Here is a 10,354-nt window from a genome sequence, read left to right as displayed (position 1 = left end):
TCTTTCTCTGCCTTCTCCATCCCATGCATAATCTTGTAAACCTCTATCATGTCACCCCGCAGTCGACGTTTCTCCAAGCTCAAGAGCCCCAAGCGTTTTCACCTTTCTTCATAGGGAAAGTGTGCCAACCCTTGAATCATTCTAGTTGCCCTTTTCTGCTATAATCTCTTTTTTTGAGGGGCGGTGACCAGAATTGTACACAGTACTCCAAATGAGGCCGCACCTTCAGTTCATACAAGAGCATGATGATACTGGCTGATTTGTTTTCAGTTCCCTTCCTAATAACTCCCAGCACAGCATTGGCCTTTTTTTTTTTTTACTGCAGTCGCACACTGTCTCTACATCTTCAGGGAGTGATCCACCATCAGGACTGGCCCTGTCACGACTCAAACTAGGTGGAGAAGAAGGAGAAGGAGAAGGAGAAGAAGAACATAAGAACATAAGGAGAAGGAGAAGAAGAACATAAGAACATAAGAACATAAGAGAAGCCATGTTGGATCAGGCCAACGGCCCATCAAGTCCAACACTCTGTGTCACACAGTGGCAAAAAATGTTATATACACACATACACTGTGGCTAATAGCCACTGGTGGACCTGTGCTCCATACACTGTGGCTAATAGCCACTGATGGACCTGTGCTCCATATTTTTATCTAAACCCCTCTTGAAGGTGGCTATACTTGTGGCCGCCACCACCTCCTGTGGCAGTGAATTCCACATGTTAATCACCCTTTGGGTGAAGAAGAATTGCAGATTTATATCCCGCCCTTCTCCCTGAATCAGAGACTCAGAGCCGCTTACAATCTCCTATGTCTTCTCCCCTCACAACAGACACCCTGTGAGGTGGGTGGGGCTGAGAGGGCTCTCACAGCAGCTGCCTTTTCAAGGACAACCTCTGCCAGAGCTATGGCTGACCCAAGGCCATTCCAGCAGCTGCGAGTGGAGGAGTGGGGAATCAAACCTGGTTCTCCCAGATAAGAGTCCGCTCACTTCACCACTATGGCTGACTCAAGGCCATTCCAGCAGCTGCAAGTGGAGGAGTGGGGAATCAAACCTGGTTCTCCCAGATAAGAGTCCGCTCACTTAACCACTACACCAAACTGTCTAGGGCGCCGGCTTCTGGGGGTACCAAATTGGGCACCCCATGTGCCTTCCCGACATTGTGAGCGCAGAGGGGGGCGCGCAAAGTTCGCCTTGCCTAGAGTGCCCGACAGTCTAGGGCCTACCAGACCCAAGATCTCCCTCCTTGGTCAGTCTCTGCCAATGCACCCCCCAACAGCCAATGCCTCCCTTCCTTCCTTCCTTCCTTCCTGCCGCGAGGCGCCTCCCCTGCCTGCGAGGCCAAGGCCCTTCTCCCAGGGCCGTGGGTTCCGATTCGGCGCCCGCCACCCTCTCCAAGCGCCGCCTCCGCCCGCCTCTCCCCGGCGGCCGCTTTAAGAGGCGGAGCATGCGAAGAAGAGGCAGCTGCTGCTGCTGCTGCTGGGAGATCTGCTGGGCGGCGCTCCCGTGACCGGCCTGGCTGGGCTTGTGGCCGCCGCTGGCGCCCGAGAGGAGCCGCTGGGCTGGCCGCGGGGACCGGGAGGCGCGCAGACTTCCCCCCGGGGCGTCCCCGGACGGTTGGCAACCGAGCTGGCGCCTGCTAAACGGCCAGGGGGGGATTTTTTTTGCAAAGGAGGCGGCGGCGGGATCGCCGAAGAGGCGCCGCCCCGGAGCAGCTACCTCGGCATGGTCTACCCCGGATGCCTAGGGAGGTAAGACGGGGAGGGGGGAGCGCCTCTGTGGCTCGGCTGCTGCAAGTCGCAACTGCAGGCGTGGGGGCTGCAAGGGAGCCGGGGGGAGCGGACTTCTGCGGAGTCACCGCGTTAGGATCGGGGCCCTTGGTGGCCCTGGGGCTGGGCGTGCGTGCGATCCTCTGGCAGTTGAGGGCTCGGGAGGGCAGCGCTGCAACTTTTCCCGGCCCGGTGCAGGAACGCCGCTGGCCCAAAGGGCAGCTAGGGTCCCCCCCGCTCCCCCCCGTTTCTGGTTCTGCACTCAGGATCATTGCTCTTGGATTTTCATTGCGTTTTTTGCTTAATCATGTTCCGCGTGTCCCTTTTGGCGGAGTTGAGCAGCCCTTGTAACTTGCGAGTAGATTCCTGGAGCGGGGGGGGGGCGAGGGAGGCGCGTGTGGCTTTGCGAGGTCTGGGAAAGCAAACCGAGAAGACGGATTCCCACGGCGCCTTCAGACCCACTTCTTGTCGGGTGGCTTTTGCGTGAACCCACAAAACTCCTGCTCCAGTAACACGGTTGCATTTGGGAAGGGGTGTGTGTGTGTTTTTGCTTGCTACGTTCTGCTGCCTGAAGGGAGCCTCAAAACTTTTGCACTCAGATCTCGCCCCTGTGGGCTGCCTATGCCGATCGCTTTCTCTTGTTGCTTTCTCTAGTTGCAACTCCGACTTGGTTCTGCGTCTTCAGGCCCGGGGTGGTGAATGCAGTTCCCCCACCTCCCCGTTTGCCAGCTTTGGGAAGGCGTTTGTCTCTTTCAATCACTTCTCCAAGCCAAACCAGCTGGCAGCTTAGAGAATGCATTTGAAGTTAAAGTTGCTTTCTTTCCATCTCCTCTTCCTTGCCTGTGGCTCTCAAACATCTGGCGTTCGTGTCTTACAGCTCTCAAACATCTGACATTTATTCTATGTGGCTCTTGCGTCAAGCCAATTTAGCCATCCCTGCTTCACATCAACACCTGCCCACTTGGATCTACAAATTCAGAAGTGTTGATTCGCTTTCCCCCTACACTCCACGAGACCAGTTCTGAGCAAAGGCTGGGAAACTTGGGTGTGATCCTCGCTTGGGTTTCTGATATTTTCCAAACTCGAATCCCTTCTTAACATCTGGAGAACTGCTTGCTTTTGAGACTGGGAACGTGGGCTGCTGTGATACCCGGCCCGGTGACTTCAGCCTGGGACAGATTCTTCAAGCTCTTTGCAAGTGCAGGAGACACCAGGCGGTACCTTCCTGTGGTTTGGGGGTTTCACCTCCTGCCTTCCCCTTTCAAAGACCTGTCGCCTTGTTCAGACTTAGATGTCAGGTCTTTCTAGCTCAGCGGTCTTTCCAGCATTCAAAGCGAGAGTTCTGTCCCAGTGCTGGAGATTGTGTCCCTAGGAAATTTCGGGGGATTGAAGCCAGGGCCTCATGCAGAGGAGAGATTTTGGAAACAGAGTCCAGTGGCACTTTTAAGACCAACAAAGTTTTATTCAAGGTATTAGCTTCTGTGTGCACCTTGAATAAAACTTTCTTGGTCTTAAAGGTGCCACTGGACTTCAACTTTATTCTGTTGCTGCAGACCAACACAGCTCTTCTCCTAGATTTTGAAAACTTCAGCCTTGGATGAGAAGCTGGAGATGTGTTGAGGGTTTAAAGCAAGGGGGGCCAAATTTGCTTAGAGTAAGAGCCACATAGAATAATTGTCAGATGTTTGAGAGCCACAAGACATGCACAAATATTCCACACTCATCTTTATTAAAATTGGTAATACTTTATTTGCACAGAATGATAACTATGTATGCACTTTACAACATGACCATGCTAGAAGGAGTCTTTAAAAAAACAGCTGGGAATAACAGTCCCCATAAAACCAACATAGGCAAAGGTTAGGGATTTTTTTTTTTTGCACCAGTAGGAGAAGGAAACACGTGACACACAAATCACTGACCACGATTTGCATCATTATCTCTCTTTGCCTTGACACCAAGGTTTAGTAAATACAGTTCCTAGAGGAGCTATGAAACGAAAGCAAAATGCTGAACAGCCCTCTTGAATTCTGTCCTCCTTCCAGTGGCTCCCCCGGCTCTTGTACTCTTTCCCCGCTCTAGGTTTCTGGTTGACCTCTGTGGTGGTGAAGAGCTTGCAAGCCTGCCTATTTCCTCTTCCTTCCCCTCTTCACACCCAGCAGAAATAGTCACCTACCTATGGGTCAGTGCTTAGAGACTGACAGAGGTGCTGATGCCAAGCACGCTTACTTGAGAGTAAGCCTGCATTAAGTTCTTCCTTAACCTCCAGGAGCCACACACTAGGTGTGAAAGACCCCCATGTGGCTTCCGAGCCACGGTTTGGCCACCCCTGGTTTAAAACAAAGGCTTTAAATAGGACACGCTTCGTGCTAACTTAGTTCTGTGTGCTTCTGGTGGAATTGGTGGGGTCAGGACCTTTCCCCTATTGCTGTGGTGTTCTACGACAGGTTCTTGGGTCTCGTAGCCGCCTTGGGCCAGCCATAGCTCTCACAGAGTTGTCCTTGAAAGGACAGCTTCTGGGGGACCTTTCTCAGCCTTACGTACCTCACAGGGTGTCAATTGTGGAGGAGGAAGATAAAAGAGATCGTAAACTACTCTGAGATTCAGAGTGGAGGGTGGGGGAGGAAGGTAAAGGAGATTGTGAGCCACTCTGAGATTCAGTGGAGGGCGGGGTATAAATCCAATATCATCATCTTCTTCTCTGTGTCCTCTCTCCAGGAGAGACTGTCTGGCACCCTAGTTAAGGCTAACTTCTGGCATCCCCCCCCCACATTGATAATGTCACCAAGTCACATGGGGATGCCCAGTTTGGCACCCTAGACAATAGCCTAGCTTGCCTAGTGGCAAGGCGGCCTTGCTCCACTGGGTTCCAGGCGGCAATCCTGGTCCCACTACACCAACCTCGGGAGAAGCGTTTGCTCATAGAATCAAAGAGTTGGAAGGGACCTCCAGGGTCATCTAGTCCAACCCCCTGCACAATGCAGGAAACTCACAACACCTCCCCCTAAATTCACAGGATCCTCATTGTTGTCAGATGGCCATCCAGCCTCTGTTTCAAAACCTCCAAGGAAGGAGAGCCCACACCTCTCAAGGAAGCCTGTTCCACCGAGGAACCGCGCTGTCGGTCAGGAAGTTCTTCCTGATGTTGAGCCGGAAACTCGTATTGCTGTGGAAAGCACCTCTCAAAGAATGCTGTGGATGCTCAGTACAATAGAAGTCTAAGAGGCTTCTTTTTGCTCTGTGAGCTTCGACGTCTTCGAAGGGGAGTTAATGCTCTTGAGAAGTAATTCTGAGCCCAGGAGCACACCGTAAAGTCTGACAAGATTTCCGGAGGATACGCTTTTGGGAGCCTCCCCGGGCCAGATACAAAAGCTTGGACTCTCAACAGCGAACATCCCTGAAAATCTTGGGTTTTTTTCTAAGGCACTGGCGGTGTGGAATCTTGGTCTCCTGCTGCCGACCCACACGACGTACCCACCTGAAGTGACTTTGGAGAATAAGGCCTTGCGCAAAATCCGAATTGTTGCCACAGGCTCCACGTACTCCCCGAGGGACTGTCTGTACAAAGCTTGGGACTCTGCTCTTCTCGTGAGAAAACGGTAAGGGTGGGGGGCGGGGAGAGAGGCCTGTAGGGAGGTAGAGGCCTGTAATGGCTGCGAAAAGCCTAGCTGGAGGCAGAAGCCCAAACCTGTTTCCTTTCTTGATCAGCGGGGGACCCTGAGCGTGGAGAGGAGAAATGTTGTGAGCCAGAGGTCACCTGTTGGAGGTGTGCACTCTGGACGGCCGAGTCAGGTGGTAGCGCTGCTTTGGGTTTCCTCCAGTGAATTCATTAGGGAGAAACGTTGTGTGTGTGTGGGGTCATGGTACTGTTGGCCAGGTAGCTCTTGAAACTATGTAAAGGAGAAACTTGCCTGGCTTTCTCTTGCCAACGCACGTGCCGGTCTTGCGTGAACCTCGGCCAAGTTGCGTTTTCCAGGTGTTGCGTGCGACTGGTGAGGGGAGTGTTACGTAGTGTGCATGTACCAGCAGGAAGCCGAAATGCGGAACGGCTGTTTCCCTGCGGATCTGTAATAGGTGAGAGCGGCCCCCGCGGTTGGTGCATTTCCAATTTTGAATGGGTGGGGCGGGGACCTCTCCTTGCCAAATGCTGGAAGGTGTGTTTCTTTAAGCACATCTTTGTCTCCCCTTCCAGCCAGGGAACTGAATGTGGCATTCTAGAGTCTTCCTTCCTCATTCTAGAGTCTTCCCTCCTCAGTTTAGGCTTCCTATAGGGGGGGTGCTAGATTGAGATCTTGATCAGATTTCCCAGGAAGCTTTATAGCCAATGGGAAATTTACTTATTTACATTATAAGGTCCTGCAGGACCGTCTCCTCCCATATATGCCCGGGAGGTCATTACATTCACCCTCCTAACATCTGTTGACCATCCCCGGCCCAAGAGATGCCCATCTTGCCTCTACTAGGGCCGGGGCTTTTTCAGTCTTGGCCCCCACCGGTTGGAATCAGCTCCTACCGAGATCCGGGCCCTACCCGGCTTATAAGCCTTCCGTAGGGCCTGTAAAATGAAGCCGTTTCGCCAGGCTTTTAGCTGAGGCTGCGGGCGTCTATTTCTTGATCTGGTTGGCCTCCCCTGCTGGCACTGAATGGAGCAATATCTGCCATCTCTATGGGATAACGTCTTCTCACCATGTGAGACAGCCAGGCTGGGCAATAGGTGGTGATATGGAAAATTTTCTGAGCGCTGTTGAGTTGTCTGTTTATAAAATGTTTTTATTGTTTTGTTATATGTTGTACTCCGCCCTGAGCCCTGTGAGGAATGGGCCTGATAGAAATATACTAAAATAAATAAAATAAAATAAAAATTATTTATACATGCCTTTGGCTCCAGTTGGGACCCAGAGTGGCTTCCAACATTCTCTCCTCGTTATTCTCACAACAACCCCGTGAGGTGGGTTAGGCTGAGTGTGTGTGACCGGCTCCAAAGCAGCCTCTGTGGCAGAGTGGGGATTCGAATCTGGGTCTCCCAGATCCTAGTCGCTTAATTGCTTCGCGTCTCCCCGTGCCTACGCTAACATTGGCTCTCTGTTGAGCTTAGTATCGTCTCCTCTGATTGGCCGTGGCTCAGGTAGAGAGAGCCCAGCTCTTGCAAAACCCAGGCTATTTTTTGTTTTTTTTGTTTTTATCTGGAACGCACAGGAGCGCAGCTCCGGCAGACTTGGCATCAGGGGGTGTGGCTTAAAATGCAAATGAGTTTTTGCTGGGCTTTTCCTACCAGAAAAGCCCTGTGCAAAACGTGGTTCGAATTAGAAGCCGCCATCTAGCAGTATGCTGTTGGGCCTCTGTGCTCACGATGGGGCCGCCCCAAAGATAGCCTAGATTGGGCCGTCAAACTCATTTGCTATGAGGGCCGGATCTGACATAGATGAGACCTTGCTGGGCTGAGCCGTGTCAGGCCGGGCCATGTGTGTACCTATTTAAGATTAGGTGGCAGAGATATAAACTTTTTAAAGGACACAAACACCACTAATTTTTTTTTAAAAAAAAACTTAACATAAAACATTAGCACTTGTTGGTCTTAAAGGTGATTTCTTTGTATTTCTCCCTTGGGATCCAGGGAACTCGGCAAAGGAAACTCGGGCTCTTTCCTTCCTTCCCCAGGGGACTGGGGTGAGGGGGGAGCCTCAACAATAGAGAAAACTGAGGTTTTGTTCTGTAGCTCCTGCGCGAATGAGCAAGCCTTGCAAAGCAAGTTGAGATGCAGAAGGAAGCAAGAGAGAGGGAAAAGGACGCAGACACGAGCCATTTGCTTAGGGCCTGATAGAAGCCGCATGTTTGACACCCCTGATCTAGATAGTTGAGAGACAGCATAGTGTAGTGGTTAGAGCGTCAGACTAGGATCTGGGAGACCCAGGTTCGAATCCCTCAGCCGTGGAAGCTAATTGGGTGACCTTTGGCTGGGCCCATGTTCTTAGCTTAACCTACCTCACAGAGCGGTCGTGATAAAATGAAGGGAAGGAGAACGAAGTCAGCTGTTTTGGATCTCCACTGGGGAGGAAAGCTGGTAGAAACGAAAGAAATATGACATACGGGGCAATGCAAGACTGTAATTTAGCCGCCAGTGGAGGACTCAACATGCCCTGCGAGGGAGGGAATGTTGGGAGTTCAAAGTGTAGGTGAAGCAATTGCCTCTGAGATAAGTAGTAAATATTTGGCGGGTGGGGATTTTCCAGTTGCCTGGGCAGTCTTCAGCAGGGGTGGGGGGTGGGGGAGAAGCTTCCAACCCTAGTTCAGAGTAACTTGAGGACTGAACAGTTGAGAGAGCGCAGATGGAGTTTCGGCTTCAAGATCCGGTTTCAGCGTTCTTGCGTGAAATCTCAAGTCATATGAGGGGTGTGTGTGTGAGTGTTTGGGGTGGGAGGTCCTTGGTGTGCTATGACCGTTGGCTGTTGTGCTGAGGGTGTGCCCCCACAGCCGCGCCCCCCTGGCCGAGTCCCTGTTGTGTCTCTCCACGCCTCTGCAGGGGAGAAGAGGACGCCGTGATAAGTTGTCCTCTTGAAATCTTGGGACAGGGTAGGAGGCAAATTTAAATGGATCTTGAATGGCTCTTTGTTTTGAAATTGGAGAACGGTGTGTCTTGTCCCAGGAACAATACATGGGCCGTAATGTCTTAACCAGGAAATTCAATGAACATGTTCTCTCCTCGCCCGTTCTGACCTCAAATAACTTTGGGTTTCTTAAAAGCATAGATGACGCTGGCTTGTTGTTGTTGACCCTCCACCGCCCATCCAGTTTATCGTGTACATTTCCCCTATCGCTCTGTTCACGCGCCTTGATTCTGGGCATCGTGCACGTTCCTGTGTACGCGTGGTTCTGCTGAGCACCCGCTTTGCCCTGTAGACGAGAACACATGGTGTTCTTCTGCATGGGAAACCGTACTCTGCTGCAAAAGGCGAGTGGGCTGGGAAGCTGGCGTGCCATGCGCTTTAGAGGTGGGAGTTTTGCTGATGTTGTGGCAGGGGCTCCCCTGTCATCTTGTGTGACATATCTGGGATTCAGGGTGGGGTGTGCGATGCATTCCTTTGTGCAGGGAATTTGGGACTGCTTTGGAGTCTGTCTGCTTTGTCCGAGTCCACTTGGACAAAGATTGGGGCCGGTTTGGCATAGTGGTTAGGTGTGCGGACTCTTATCAGGGAGGGCCGGCTTGATTCCCCGCTCCTCCACTTGCAGCTGCTGGAATGGCCTTGGGTCAGCCATAGCTCTGGCAGAGGTTGTCCTTGAAAGAGCAGCTGCTGGGAGAGCCCTCTCCAGCCCCACCCACCTCACAGGGTGTCTGTTGTGGGGGAGGAAGGGAAAGGAGATTGTGAGCCGCTCTGAGATTCATAGTGTTGGACAGGGTATAAATCCAATGTCATCGTCCTCTTCCTCCTCCTCACATTAAGGGAGGAGCTGAAGTTCAGTGATGGAGCATCTGCTTTGCATGCAGAAGCAGGTTCCAATTCACAGCAGCTCCTCCAGTCAAAAAGACCAGATAGCAGGTAACATGAAAGACCTCTGCTTAGAGCAGGGGTGTCAAACATGTGGCCCAGGGGCCAAATCAGGCCCTCGAAGGGCTTCTATCAGGCCCCTCGAAGGGCTTCTATCGGGGCATCAAGATTGTAGCGCCGAATTAATTTGTTGGTTTTAAATTTGATAGTTTTAATTGATGGTTTTAATGTAATAGTATATTTTAATTGAGAAATATAACTGTTATGTAATTAGTGTATTTTATTATTGTGTTATTGTAATGTCTGCATTTTATGCCATGAGCCTGCTTCGGCGGGGAGGGTTCTGAGCACACGCTTTGCCCTGTAGACAGGAGCACACGGTGTTCTTCTGTGCGGGTTCTGCCACACTCAGTTGCAAAAGGTGAACATGCGCTTCAGGGCTGGGAGCGTCCGCCAGTCTGAGTAGACAGTACTCTGACCTTGATGGACCCAGGGTTTGATTTAATGGAAGGCAGGTTCATGTGTGTTCATGGAGAAGGCTGCGTTGGGTGATCAGACCTCTGTCTGCAACCTGCTGTTAACCTTTGCAGGTTACCAGCGCTTCACATAAGAACATAAGAGAAGCCATATTGGATCAGGCCAATGGCTCCTCCAGTCCAACACTCTGTGTCACATAAGAACATAAGAGAAGCCATGTTGGATCAGGCCAATGGCTCCTCCAGTCCAGCACTCTGTGTCACATAAGAACATAAGAGAAGCCATGTTGGATCAGGCCAGTGCCCCATCCTGGCCAACACTCTTTGCAAACAGTGGCCAAAACCCCCCAAGTGCCATCAGGAGGTCCACCAGTGGGGCCAGTACACCAGAAGCCCTCCCACTGTGCTCTCCCTCCAAGCACCAAGAATACAGAGCTTCACTGCCCCAGACAGAGAGCTCCAACAATACATTGTGGCTAATAGCCAGTGATGGACCTCTGCTCCAGATGTCTATCCAGTCCCCTCTTGAAGCTGGCTATGCTTGTATCCGCCACCTCTTGTGGCAGTGAATTCCACATGTTAATCACCCTTTGGGTGAAGAAGGTTTCACGTTTTTGATTAGCCC

The 10,354-nt window shown here is 51.7% G+C and overlaps 1 protein-coding gene across 1 annotated transcript in view; it reads left to right on the top strand.

Moving 5' to 3' along the window:
• The first annotated feature begins 1,533 nt into the window (after positions 1 to 1,533).
• SPSB1 (splA/ryanodine receptor domain and SOCS box containing 1) overlaps positions 1,534 to 10,354 on the top strand; it is an 80,847-nt gene continuing 72,026 nt past the window's right edge. The window contains exon 1 of the mRNA XM_060258807.1: positions 1,534 to 1,751. The gene's annotated coding sequence lies outside the window, so the exon portion shown is untranslated. The remainder of the gene's footprint in view (positions 1,752 to 10,354) is intronic.

The sequence above is a fragment of the Heteronotia binoei genome, chromosome 18 (genome assembly GCF_032191835.1).
Source record: "Heteronotia binoei isolate CCM8104 ecotype False Entrance Well chromosome 18, APGP_CSIRO_Hbin_v1, whole genome shotgun sequence".
In the NCBI taxonomy this organism is placed as follows: Eukaryota; Metazoa; Chordata; class Lepidosauria; order Squamata; family Gekkonidae; genus Heteronotia; species Heteronotia binoei.
This window is presented reverse-complemented; position numbering and strand designations above follow the sequence as displayed.